Genomic DNA, 15,332 nt, shown 5'->3' with positions numbered 1-15,332 from the left:
TCTGCCTGCAATATATTATGTCACTTGCTGAACTTCTACAATTGCTATTAATTGACCTCTAGGTCTCTCAATTGTAACAAAAGTCTCATATATTTAGAGATTGCTTTTGGGTATATTTGTATTTTACTTCCTTTTACATTCTCTAAAGTTTCACTAAATTTATCCTTTTGCATCACCATTTTTCTTAAGATTCCTTTTCCATCTTCCAGTTATTGGTTACTATACTACACTTTATGAAACAAATGTTTAATAACCCAATTAAATACATCACAGTCATAAGTATCTCCTGTGCTTACAAGAGAAATAAGCAGAGATCTAGCTGAGCTTCAAATTATTTTAATTATTATTGAATATTCACTATATCATCAGATAGAACTGCCCTACAATATACCTTGGTGTAAACTCAGCTGTCAGGTCAATAGATTTATTTACATTTGTAGGATTGTGTTAGAATACATCATGTAAAACCAGCATTCCTCTCTAGTTTAATTATTGAGAGAAAAGTGATCTATTATGACAGGTCCTCATTAGATTGTGTAAGGTAAATACTGTTGATTATCAAAAATCACTTGTGGATAATATCAAACATAGACATTTAACAGCATTGGGATAGCATGGAGGTTAAAGAATATATGCATCTTTCACTGTGTCATAATGCAGAAGTCTGCCAATATTTTAAATACATATTTCATGGTAGGTTTTCAAAACTACTTCATTGTGTCATCAGTATGATGGAAGTGCTTTGATTTTTATATTTTTTAAACATATCCCAGAAAAGAATAATTTTCCCTCTCAAACAATACCAGAAAATAGGGCTAGAAGACCCTTAGTCTTCAGTCTGTTGCTCCTAGACACTCTTTTTTCTGTGGTTGTCTTTAATCACTGACTTGCATATTCTAGCATTAGTATATAAGGAACATTCATCATTCTAGCATGACCAAAAAAATGTTGCTGTGCAGAGATAATTCTAGTGAATAACAATGAAATCAAGTATTTTTGAAAGTGGACACATTATCCTGTGGTTTTTTTCATAGCTCTCAGGAAGGCCATTATCAGTTATGATTATCAATACCAATTCACCCTTTTGACTGGAGGCGGATGAAATAGCTGCTTTGATTTGCATCATTGATGACTATTCTTAAGAATGATCCTTCTGTGGAGTAAATCAACCATTCTCTTGAAAGTATCTCCTAAAATAATACCACTGACAAGATTGGTGATACTTATCCTCTGCTTCAGCTATGTTGCAAATGATATCCTGTGTGTCAGAGTCTTTGATTTCCCTAATAGCTGTTAAAAGCACTGCAAGTTTTTTGAAGATTCACCTCAGTGATCACACTGTATTAGCCATGTAAAACAGCTTTATTTAGTCTGATTTATTAAAATAAAATGTAATTTAATTTTCTCATCTATTTTGTTTCATATCTTCTTTATTTATTCTAAAGTACTAATCTTTTTTTTTTCCGCTAAATTCTCATTAGCTCCTGGAAAAATGTTGTCCACTCAGAGACTCACCTTTACCTTTTTAGGAAATATTGCAAAGGCTGTAGTATGTTAATAGCTGCCAGTCTCAGTGTGCCACAGGCTTATGACAGGTGTCAAGCAGAAGCTGCCATTTGTGCAGTTTTCCAGTGTCCCAGAGCTGAGGAATTTCCATGATCTATCCTCCATATATCTTTATCATAGCATGCAGTGTTGGGCACCACAATGTAAAAAGACATAAAGCTGTTAGAGAGCATCAAAATGTGGCCATGAGGTTGATGAAAGGTCTGGAGGGGAAGCTGTATGACGAGTGGCTGAGGTCACTTGGTCTGTTCAGCCTGCAGAAGAGAAGGGGAAACCTCATTGCAATCTACAGCTTCCTCACAAGGGGAAGAGGAAGGGCAGGCACCGATCTCTTCTCTGTGGTGACCAGTGACAGGACCCAAGGGAATGGCCTGAAGCTGAGTCAGGGGAGAATTAACTTAGATAAAAGGAAAAGGTTCTTCACCCAGAGGCTGGTTGGGCTCTGGAACAGGCTCCCCAGGGAAGTGGTCACAACACCAGCCTGACAGAGTTCAAGAAGCGTTTGGTGAGTGAATGCTCTCAGGCACAGGGTGTAACTTTTGGGGATGCCCTCTGCAGGGCCAGCTGGACTCGATGATCCTTGTGGGTCCCTTCCAACTCATAACATTCTATGACAGTTCCTACTTCCTTCCAGATCAATACAAGAATCTGGATGCCTATTTACAGCAGAATTTGCAGCTCTTCCTTCCTGCATCACACTGTTTCTACTATGAAAAGATTATTATCAGAAGACTATATCCCTACTTCTATTTTTCCAGCTTGAATCTTTTTCACCCAGATATTTCTCAAAATAGCCACCGTAGTATCAAAGACTTTGTATAATTTCTCAAACAACCTCATTAAATTTGTGAGCTAGTTGCACAAAGTCCACTTAGTCAAAATTGTAGGGTTTGAATGGAAAATCCTATGAAAAAAAAAACAAAAAAAGAAAGTAAGATATAAAGGCAGTCACTATTTTCAGCGTTGTTGTTCTGCAGAGAGAGCCTATGTCAATCCTGAACCTTGCTTGGCTTTGCTAGTTCCACAAATTGCTTCCAGCAGATTATTACATTGTCATCTGATAAAGTCCTGCCTCCAGGTTTTGACATTTATAGCCTGGTTGTGAGCATAACCTGAAGTCCAACTATGCTCTCTTGGGAAATTGTAGCAAGAATGGGAGACTCATCTTTGTTGTAGCTCCACACACTGGGTTTACAACAAAATGGGATCTGCCCCTTGTAATAAATGACTGTTGCTTAGGAATGGTATTCTCCAACCCAGCATTCTCACTGAATCCACATATTGCTTCCCTTCCCACCCCCATCATGGGTTGAGATAAGAACAATTTACTGGAAACAGCAATGAGAAGGCAAACAGTAACAGCAACAATAACAATAGCAATAACAATAACAAAAGGTGTAAGAAAAATAAACAATTTGCATGGAAAGCTCCCAACAATAAACAAATACCAGACCACTCCACTGGCCACACTGTTTACTGAAATAGAGGATCCCCTTCCCCTGGGGCAGCAAGGTGATGTGGGATCAAATACATCAGAGCCCTGGCCATACCCTCTCCTAGCTACTGCAAAAAATTAACCCCATCCTGGCCAGAACCAAGGCATGAATGTTGCACCAATGGAAAAGACATATTCCTGCTACCTCTTGGCTTTGGGTCACAGTCATATTGTACCAAGCAGTAGTCTGTGTGTAAGCCCAGATAAAGTGAATCATAGCTGTACCAAAACCAGGGATTGCCAGAGCCTACAGCAAATGCAAAATACTCAATAGCAGGGGTGTAGTCCCCAGTCAAATTTGGTATCTCAGAACAATTCTGTCATGCTGAGTAAATACTAACTGTCTTTAAGAAGGAAAGCAACTTGCATTTTCAGGATGATGAAGACTTTTGCTAGCAGCAAGTATTCTGGCTGGAACCTTATGTGAATGTGTTCTTGTTTGGACTCAAAATAAGCTTCCTATTCACAAGTATACAACTCTTCAAGACTTGTGACAACTTGTGACCTTACACACTGCATCTGTTGAGGACAGATGAGTTAATAATTCTTTTCAAGCCATTGATGATTAAGAATGTATTGAAAATAAATCCAAAGATTAAATTGCATCTAAATAGAGTTTGGATAACATAAAATGGCAGGATGTGTTATTAGATGTACTTAATATCATCTTACCTTACATTTGTTAATGGCTTTTGTTTTTGGTTTTTTTGTTTTTGTTTTTGTTGAGAGGTGTTTCAAGGCAGCAAATTAGGCTTTTATCCTGTAAGAATGCTCCCTGAAATAATGTCAAATTTTCCTTGGAGAAGGAGTCTGGTAAAAAAATCACTATACTGAAACAATCTTGTTCTTTTAATCTGTACCTAGGGGGAAAAAAAGTAACATTTTTAAAAGTCATCTGTATGATTTACTGGTATGTGTGTTTGGAAAGCAAAGTGCTTAAATCCAAGTTATGGATTATCTTCATGCCAGCACAACTTGACCTCTGTGATATCAATGTCTACAAATTGAAAGATGCTCCTAGGAACAGGCTAAATTGTTTCAGCAACCAAGTGCTAATCTAAAATTAAATGGATGTATTATTGTAAATTTTTCCAGCTACCACAATACTTTATCAACACATATGCCTTAGCACTCTGTTGCAGTGGTCCTGTTCTCTCAGCTGTAAGTACAGAGTCATGACTGCATTGCTGGAGTGTTTCTGAAATGAATGGGTTTGAAAAAGTAAAGTAACTACTATACACATAAGCCCTACTCTTACGTTGTAAATTGTGGTGGTGGCTTTTAACAGTAATTTTCCTATAGAGTGGGAGAAAATTATATTGCCAGTGCCCTCAGTACCCACAGGTGAATTCCATGCAGCCCCATAGATTTGTGTCTGAGTAGAACAACAGGTCACTAACTACTTCCTCCTGGGTTGCAGAAGATTCTTGTCCTGGTGTACCAACTGAGAAGTGTGGCTGTCCTGAGGATAGCTGGCCTTTCTGTTAAAGACTGATGTAAAGGAGGCATTAAGGACCTCATCCTTGGTGATAAATGTGGAGTACCTAAGTACCTCATGCCTTTTCCTCATCCTTGGTGACAACATTGCCCTCCACATCCTATAAAAAGATGTAGATATTCCTTTTCTCTTCTTTTGTCATTAATATATTCATAAAACCATTTTTTATTATCTTTCACAGCTCTAGCCAGATTGAGTTCGAGTTGAGCTTTCACTTTTCTAATTTTCTCTCTGCATGACCTAGCAACATCCTTGTACTCTTCCTGAGTTGCCTGCCCCTTCTTCCAAAGGTCGTAAATTCTCTTTTTTTCCCTTGAGTTACAGCAACTTCCCTCTGTTCAACCAGGCCAGTCTTCTTCCATGATGATTTGTGTTTCGGCACACAGGGACAGCCAGCTCCTGCACCTTTAAGATTTACTTTAGAAAGTATGTGCCACCTTCCTGGATCTCTTTGTTGTTAAGGTCTGTTTCCCAAGGGACTCTCTGAACCAGAGTCCTGAACACACCAATGACCACCCTGTGGAAGTCCAGCGCAGAGGTTTTGCTGACCACTTTTCTTACTTCAACAGGAATTGAGAACTCTCTCATTTCATGGTCACTGTGTCCAGTACAGCCCCCAACCACCACATCTCCCACCAGCCCTTCTCTTCTTGTGAAGAGGAGGTCTAATGGGATCCCTCCGCAGTAGGTTCACTTACCAGCTGTGTCAGGAAATTACCTTCCACACACTGCAGGAACCTCCTAGGCTGCATCCTCTCCTCTGTGTTGAGTTTCCAGAAGACATCCAGCATGTTAAAGTCTCCCACAAGAAAAAGGGCTATCAATCATGAAACGTCAGCCAGCTGCTCATAGAATACTTTACCTACTTCACCCTGGTAGTTTATAACTACACCAGGTTTTATAAGTACACCATGTCTTCAGCAAGTCTGGAAAAAATTGTGAAAAATTCCAAGCAAAGCAGAGGTTAAGTGCAGTTGCTTTGGATTTACCATGGTTGCATTTGTCAAACAGACAGGTTGAAAGCAAAGAGCACTTAGTACTTGTTCAACAAAGAACTGCAGGAGGTAGGAGATGAGGTATATTGGTTTAATGATCAATTTGCAATGTGGTTCTCAATCAGAATTTTAGGTTTGAATAGCTCCCTGAATATTTGGTTGCTGGTCTAAGAGAAATGATGATTGGTACCTGAAGGTCTCAAGAAGGGTTGACTTTTTGGAGGTAATTTCTCGGAATACCAAGGGAGTGTTCTGCCCCCAGGTCTTGGTGACACTATTTTTCCATCAATTGCTATAAGTTTTAGTACCTTTTAATTCCTTTAGATCTTTAATTAAATCCTTTTGAACTCCGTGCCAGATTTATTCAAATACCCTTTTGAAAAATCAGCTCAAACTCCATTACCTTGAAGACCTTCCACCAATGCAGCTTTTGGAGGCTTTTTTCCCAGTTCTCTTTCTTTTCTGCAACAAGTTTTACTCCCTTCCAGAATTTTATTTTTATAGGTCTTTATTCTAATGTAGCCAGTCCATAGATTTCACTAAGGAATTCAAAATAATATTTTAAATATTTGACTGTCAAAATGTCTGATCCTGAATGGGAGAGGGCTTGGTAATCAGCATGTTGGTCTGCCCTCATTCTGTTGCCAACCTGCTTAAGGTGGTGTAAATACCTATGCAAAACATAAATGGATTGAAACAACTGTTAACTTTGTCTCTAGACTTAAATCATGGTTATAATAACAACAAGCTGCAATCATTGGGTTAGAAACAGCATCCCAGTCCTACCTACCAATGAATTTTTCACATGCAATGCACTCAAACAGAATTACTCCACAGTTAATCCTACACAGTTTTGACAGTGTGCAAAGTGCACTAAGGATTTGAGTTCAGCTGTTCAAACCTGCTTTCAGCTCCAGAAGCTACTAACTCATACTGACAAGTTATAAACACCAAAAGTAACACACTGTAAACTTTTTAAAATTGCTAGTCCATTTCTAGTGACTGAAATCCCTCCTCTGGTAAAGCAATTTCCATAACAGTGATACTGCCATAAGTAATAGGTTTTAATAACAAGTAGTTACCAAAACATATCAGTAAACAAATAGATGTGCCCATAGAGCATTCCTCTTTGTGGCATGAACCCTTGAGTTACTCTTGAATGAGGCTGTGTGCTTCACTGGATTGTGTAATATAATGCTACATTACTGGGAAAGAACAGCTCCAGGCTTTTGAAGAAAAGCAGTGCTCTCCAAAAATTCAAGCACAAGATGCAGAATGGGCCTTAAAAGTGAAAGAGCAGGAAGGCATCAGAACTCTTAGGGCTGCAGACCAGGGTAGTACTGGATGTAGAGGAAACAAAGGCAGCAAAAGTATCTAAGTATGGAAAACAGTATCTAAGTCATGGAAAACACACTATACCCCAATGATAACACAGAATTTGCAGACCATTGAAGAAAGCGCAAGTAAGTTAGTTAGCAAACGCATAAATATAACACCAAGTGAAACCAGAAATAATGAGGAAGAAGTCCTACTCTAACCACCATTTTCCTGTCAGTGAAGCACCTCAGATGCTGGATCCAGAGTACAGCCACACTCCTCCATTATATTCTTCTTAACAGTAACTCCATCTATATACTGACCCAGACTAATAGAGGTGTGTGTAAAAGAGGCTAGGAAATCTGTGTTCAGCAATTGTATTTTAAATGAGAAATTGTTGCAATTGGCTAATTTCAACTGTCTGTGCTAGCATCATCATACCTAGATTGGTAATAGAAATTTTGGTTAGATTTCTAATACTTTAATTGGACTAACAATAAATTTCTGAGTTTGCATGAGGTGTGTGTTTCATTCATCCAAACACACTACACAGAGCGTTTGGTCTGCTACCTTACCCTTAATTGTAATTTGAATGCACTGCTCTTTAAAGTTATGTGGCATATCTCAAGTATTATTTACTCCTCTTTACATATTCATCCAATGTAATGATAGACAAATTAGTAGGACAGTTTTTCTTTTAACGAAAGGCTGTGCATATATGAAGGCCTAGTGAGCAGGTATGCTTCATCACTTTTGATGTCATGACAATCAAAATGAGAATAGTGGGAATTCTGCCACAGGCTGTGCTAACATCCCTGATGCTCTGGAAACAAGCAGGGATAGCACAGGGTAAAGGCACAAGCTACAGCAAGGGAGGAACACAAGCCTCCACAGCACTAGCTAGCCGCCAGCACTGAGTGATTCTTCTAAATCACAGGAGTTAGAAACCCTGTGTCACACACAAAGAATATCTGTACCCTCAGTTCACTCATACAGATGCTGTTTGACTTCCTGTCCATCTTTGGAATGCCTGCATGCTCTAGCTGCTGCAAATGCAGAGGAATATGTAATCCCATCTTGGTGCAAGTCTGACTGGAGGGTTTGTCTTTTCCGCTCACAGTTCCTCTTCCAGTGCTCTCGTGAAGCACCTGAGATCAAACTCTTCCCTTTGCACAGAAAGTCCTACTTCCTTCTGTCTGCAGAAGACTTCTATCTAAAAGTATATTTCTGAAACTTTTCTGTGAAGAAATCACACTGAAAAAATGTTCCTTAAATCTTTGATATTTGTTTGAGTATAATTATAATTTTTCTCTAGTAGGTACTACATACTACATAAAATGACATAAAACAAGTATTTTTTTAAACAAGTATTTATAAATTAGTGATAAATACTAATGAATAGAACTTCTGAAATCCCTTATAAAAATCATGGCCAGTGAGACCAAGACAAAGTTATCAAAAGACAACAAACTACTTTGTATACCACAACACTTCTTTTGATAGTATATAGCAGCCCCCCTTGAATACATAACCCTTGCAAAAGTCCTATCCAGAGAATCCATGTTTTTTATCTCCCTGATGTGTCTGATTCCTTTACAGAGTTCTTAAATAATCTGCATCCTAACATAAATCAATAATTTTTAAGGAGAATATCTTCAGGAAAAATTATTTTAAAAGGAATAACACAGTAGCTTGTGATTAAATATTGCAAATTATTAATGTGTTTGCTTGTTACTTTCCCCATTCTGAATTGCCTAAGCATGATTTTTAAAATTTTCCCTTGGATCTAATTTGTAGATGTTCTTTCCTCTTCAAAATACTGTCTTAGTCATAAAGCATCCAAGACCTATAAAAGCTGACTTTATGTGCTGTCCTGAAATCCCTTAGGAATCATGCATCCAGCAGATTTAAGTAGTAGTTCTTCAAGACTGAAATGACATCTAAGTGTGAAATGTCCTTTTAGGAAAAAAAAATAACTCTTGGATACTATAGTAGAACAACAAGTATTTAAAAAGACAACTCTTGCAGAGCAAAGTCACTACCTAGGTATTAATATATGTCTCAAGCCTGTTTTCATATACTAAATGAAAGTGTCTGGGATAAAAAAGGCTGGTTGTGCTCCCTTCTGTTTACAGTAGGCAGCACTGAGCTTAGCTAATGCTTAGTCATCTCCCAGCTCTACCTGTTGCTGTGTAAAGGCCTCTCTAATGGAAAACAAACCATTCTCATTTAAAATTAATTACAAAGTTACCAGCTGGGCTTTAAACACAGCATCTTGAAGATGCTGTGCTGACTGGATATTGTGCAGCAGCCCTAACATTCCAACAAAACAATTAAGTGTTCACAGACAATGAGCTAGAAATGTTCTTTTGCCAATTAACATAAAATGCTCATGACAATGAAAACACAACTAAAATTCAAGCAAGTAGTGTAGGTAAATTTACTAGTAATACAAGTAACTGAGGGGTTCTATGTGTGACACAATACCCCTGCAATTACTCTTCTATGGCTGCAGTACAAGCAGCAGGGCAAGTGCAGGCTCCTAGGTGGTTTATAATGTTGCAGGGAAGAGCCTCTTGGGTTAGCAAAAGCTTCATAAATCTCAAAATCAAACTTAAGAAAAGGTATCTGAGGAAATGAGACTTCTTTGCTATTATTTCTAGAGAAGGAAGTGATGAGATCAGTTCACTCTTCCTGCTCAGACAAGAAAGTACCGATGTGCTCTTTGTGCATGCAAAATATGTGGGAAGAATTCTTGTGAAGCAAGATAAAGGGAAAACAAGATAAAATTATTTTTCATGCAATTCATACTAACTGAACTGGGAATGGAAATACTGAAGGAAAGGAAATTGTAAAACTCTGAGCTGTATTTTATCAAGAGCTACAACGTGATCTGCTGTAAGAGAATTCCCTGGGGATCAGTCCAATATATAAGAATTAATATATGCTCCCACACAACATTTCAGTAATAATTTAAAACACCATGCAAGTTGGAAGAGGTAGAAAATATCTTAAATAAATTTAAGTTAAACATGCCTTATAAAAATATTGTGAGTTTATTGAGCCAAGAAGCTCCTTTAGGGCTGTTTAACAGTTGTTATGATTCTAATTTTCTCCTACATTATTCCAATACTTAAACAATCTCAATTGCTTCTCAATGGAAAAAATACAGCAAGCTACTTTGCCAAAATACACCAGGTAAAGTGATTGCTTACATCTGATGCATCTAGAGGGAGTTTTATTCCCAAAAGTGCTTCTAAAGCACCTGGCTATCTTATTAACATAACAAATGTACTCCATAATTTTTATTATAGAGTACTAACATGGGATTTTCTGGGAATTAATAAGGGTTTGAATTGTCTCTGGGCCCTTTCTGAGCAAATTTTGGTTTCTGTAGGAAAAAAGGATCTAATGATATGAATCCTCTGCTTGAGTTAACTGCATGTTTTACTTGATGTCTTGATAAATTCTCCCACTGTCTCCAGCAAACTCACTGTAATTCTCTACCATGGGTTTTTGAGATAACTTTCATTGCTGCTATTTTATCTTACTCAAGCCCTCTCTTCTGCTGCAAAAGGATGGGTTGCACTAACCTGCATCCTGTCCTGTGCAGTCTTAAGTCAGTTTGTAAGGGAAAAAAAGGAAACAGCAAACTCCTTGGCAGCTGGCAATTCCCTCCCTGCCCTTGCTGCCCGGCAGGAGCAGGAGGCTCACTGCGCTGTTTGTACCCATTTGCAGCTCCAAAAACCTCTGAGCCAATGGCTGAGCCAGCCTTCAGGAACCAGGCAGAATTTCTGATGATTCAGAAAAGCTAAGGAAAGGATTATGGCTTTACATATATTATAAATGCTTATGCCTTCATACCTTCAAATCATCTGCAAAGGGTATTATGTAGTTGAGGTTTGCCTGGTATTTTGCCTGACTTCTCTCTGACACATGCAGAAGTTTCTGTAAATAAAAATGTTTCTTCCCCAGAATTCTGTGCCTCAGAAATAAGAGGTGCATTGAATCTAATCTTCCTTGGGCTTGAGAGGAGATAGGAGACTCAGAAATGCTCTTGTAAGCTCTCATACTTTTATAGAAAGAAATATGACGTTATGTATTGAATCCAAGGAAAAATTCATTTCACTAAGCTAAGAAGGAATTCACTAGAATGAAACATGTCAGGAAAACAATCGACACCAAAATCTAATAGAAAACAACCCCCAATACCCAAAACTAATGGAATTTAAGCAAATTATTTTCAGAAATGTTTGAAGGTGTAAAAAAAAATGGAAAAGCACTGGGAAAGCCTGACCCTAAAGAAAAACTATTATCAAGTAAACTAAGGAAAAATTCAATGGGATGAAATGTGTTAGGAGAAACCAAAGCAAACATAACCAGATGGAATCTAAACAAACTGGTTTTATAAAAAGGTATTCTTCCTCAATTGTTCAGCAAGTTTGCTTTGAGAAAGTACAAGTTCAATAGCTCTCTGTTTGTCTGACTTTCTGCTATGAGAAAAAAGCACAAAACGAAAAAAATTTTCTTTTGATAAAACCCTCCTTGCCTTGTACATGCATTACAAAGAGCTGAAACATAGTAACAACTGCCTTTATCCTGAAAAAGTCACCTTGAGAGATGCAATCTAACCCTGAATTTACTTTGGTGACCATGAAATATGACTATTGAAATATGACTATATGAAAGGGATATATAGCACTGAAGAATGAATATGAAATACGTTTTAGTTGAAGTGGTACATTCGTACATAATCTCTCCTTTGTTATATAGCCTCTTATAATCTGATAGAAGACTGCAAGAACAAAAGGGAGACACTTTAAGTAGAGGAAGATTTTCTAAAACTTAACTGCAACACGAGCTCCCTGTTAAGTAGAAATCAAATCAGCTACAGCCCCCCTTCCAAAATCTCTGTGAGATAGCTTCCAAATAAAAAGCACATCTAAGTACTAATATTTTGGGGAAGAAAACAGTATAGAAGAAGAGAAACTTACAAAAAATATTTTTTCATTGATTTTAAAGAATCTGCATTTCTTCTTTCTTATGGATTCCTCTGTCAGAGGGAAACATGCCCAGGTTGGAGCTGCACATCTGCATCATCTGCCTGGGGCAAGATAGTACGTCAAGGGTCTGTTTATTCAGAGATTGCATTAGGATGTGAGTTCCTTTAAAATATTGCCTATTGAAAATAGCAATAACATTTCCTAAACACTTATATACTAATTTAAAATTATGCACAAATAGTACAGGTGCTGATATTCACATTCTGATGCTTTCTGTGTCAGATTGAGTTACTCGCCAATTATCTAACTAATGACAATTACCTAGACTGTGTTTCTGACTCACAATGAGGGAAATAGTCCATGAAATGAAAATACATCCTCCTGTCCCACAACACATTTATTGAAATCCAGGTGCCTGTTAAATATTTTTATGTTTTAAAGAGCATTACACAGTTGCCTGAGCAGGTGAGATGGAAAACTTATACGGGTTTTCTTATTATTTTTCTAAATATTAAGAATGATTGCTTCAAAAGTAATCCTTAAAGAAGCAGCGATCTCTCTCATGGAAGACATCTCATTTTTATTATAGGTGCTCCCTCTGAATAAGAAACTTCATTTTCATGCTTGTGTATACAATGTGCTTTGTGCAATCTACATTTTTAACCCTAATCTAAGACTTTACTGAAATGACCATATTCTGGCTTGGCAAGAAATATGCCTATTGTGCTTTTTGCTGAACTGCTTTTTAAAACAAATGCATCAATGAATCATGTTCTTTTATGTAGTCAGATTTTCTGAAATGCAAAAGAAAATTATAAGGATCAATTCCTTAAAAGTAAGTCAGACTGGGAAGAAATTTGGATTAGAAACAAGAACATTTCCTAAGATTTTAATTTTAAAATCCATTAAAAATATTCAAACATACAAATAATATGCCAAATTGACAAGATTTGTTCTGTAATTTGCTATGAAAATAATGTGAGTCATTTTCCTGAAGTATTCTACTTGAACAATTTCTCTCCTTCCAATTATTTCTCAATTAAAGTAATTATTTTCTTAGATGCTTTGCATATTTCATTTTCTTTTATTTCCTATGGTACTACACCACAGAACAGATGTGTTGTAGCTTTTTGCTCTTTAAATTAAACCATTTTTGGGGAGGAAGAATGGTAAGTGGGGTATTCACTGAGATACCGACAAAGGGCTGCTAAACAGATACGCAGGTTATTTTATCTCCTCAACATTTCTTAATATTTTAAAAGCTTTCATGCAAAATGTCAAACTATAAAAAATAATGGTCCTTGAAGGTTAGATAATGCCTTCAGGCTTAACTGCTGGCACTAATCCTGGATTAGGTAGTTTGAAAACAATTCTTGGTACAATGCCTATGGAAAGTCATTCTCTTTGCTGCAACAAGACCCCGCTATGGAGCACTACAATGGGAGGACAGAGCACTGGCCTCACCTTCACTGCATTCCATCGTGCTTCCTTTGGGACTGCAATTAAACCTATGCATGAGCTGGTCAGATAGCAGACAACTATGGACTTTCCATTGGTGCACCTGCACCACAAGGACTCATCAGGGCTCTTGCCTTCCTCAGGCAGTTTTTGGTGGCTCACTTACTATGTATCAAACCAAATAAACTGTCACAGGTCTCCAGAACACCACAGGATGTAGGACAGAGAGGCATTAAGCTTTGCTCTCCTACAGTGGTCCCACGAGGTGCCTGTTGGCATTGAAGGGAACCAGAGAACCTGGAGGAGAAAATCAAAGTCATGTAGAGCAGATCTGCCCTCAACAGCCCACCAGGGCAGGAAAGTGCTTTGTGAAGAGCCCCATTAATTTAAACAGGATTACGTGAGGCAAGGGGGCATTGCCATATGGGCAAGAGGGCAAATCAGACATGACATGAGTACCAAGGGGTTTTGCTTCAACAGAATCCCATTCTGCGTTTGGGTCACTGTGCCATTAACAAATGTGGGTTACCTAGGGCCTTTCCCTGGACAGTACTGTGGTCACTGCTGCTCCATGACAGGGAACCTCTGAAGTTCAGCAAGGTGGGAATACCACCCTCACCAGACCCCTTCAACCTGGGAGGGCTTGCTCTGCAATTCAAGCAGAGGTCTGAGATAAAGAGACAGAGGGTGAAGGACTAGTGCTTCAAAATGTTTGACTTGGTCTTTTCTCTAAATGAAACTTAACATGTATACTATTAAACATGGGAACATTGCATATATCATGAGGTCAGGTGCTCACTAGGTCAAAAATACTTGCTTCCATGTGCCACTCCAGCCGTGTTTGTTTGCAGTAGAATGCTGCACTTAATTCCATACTCAAATGTTATGGCTTTCCTCAAGGAATAGACAGGAAGCAGACTTTATCACCTCAGTGGTAATTCCTCCTAATACAGATACATTATTATGATATGCAGTGACCCACTATTCCACTGAAGAAATCTTTAGGCTGACAGGCTTTTGTTTCAGATTTCACACAAGGTCTACATTTTAGAAATTGTAATCAATAAATTAACTTGCAAATGAAATCATTAATCATTGTGAATAATATATGTATCATCTATTAATCAGAGATTCAAATCTTATAAGATTCCTTCACCGTGGATCAAAATAAATTCTGATGAAGGACACTTACAAACATTCTGAAAAGTAGTATTAATCTGTGATTGCAACACTTAGCACATGAAAAAAAAAAAACTGTTACTAAAAAATGGAATTGGATGCAAGGATATAGTAATTGCTGCTTGAGCAGGTGTAAGGGATTCAGGAATATTTACTGAAGTGAGAAATTAAATGCCGACATACATAAAAAAAATGTCAGAAGTTATACTTCTTTGTGGAAAGGGAATAGTTTAATCATCTTTATTTAAAAAAAAATCCGGTCAATAATACCAGGTAGAAACTCTGAGTGGAAAAGAATAAAATCTGCTATGGGAGTTAGGGAAGTCAAGCTGAGACATATTTCTTGTCATAACCTAAATACACTGCTAAAATTAACAAAATATTACTCATAGAAGATTCTCATTTCATTGTGATTATTCATTTATCATTGATGATCACTATTTCATCAACAGTGAAATAATTACAATAATATTGATGTATGCATCATGCTCAAAGGTCTTAAAAGTTTTGCCATCATTACAATTTGTCAACAAAGGAATTACACTTCAGACATAAATACTTAGGCTTTAGCAAAAAGTGTGATATGTGAGTAGTGAGAAAGGCAATAATTTCAAGAAGTTATCTCTTTATGACATTGTGATTATCTCACAATAAATAGAAATCATCTTGTTGCCATGAATTGTCTACTGAAGTGAATGGACCATTTCAGAATTTTCATTGTGAAAATGGAGACTGGATAGCAGGCAAAATGTTGTTTCAGTTGCAGCTTCTTGGCATTAAAAGGACTATTTCATGCACTTTTAGAGTCATAAATATAAGAT

Source organism: Vidua chalybeata, chromosome 4 (genome assembly GCF_026979565.1).
Source record: "Vidua chalybeata isolate OUT-0048 chromosome 4, bVidCha1 merged haplotype, whole genome shotgun sequence".
Classification (NCBI taxonomy): domain Eukaryota; kingdom Metazoa; phylum Chordata; class Aves; order Passeriformes; family Viduidae; genus Vidua; species Vidua chalybeata.
The sequence above is the reverse complement of the archived record's forward strand: the minus strand, read 5'-3'. Positions refer to the sequence as shown.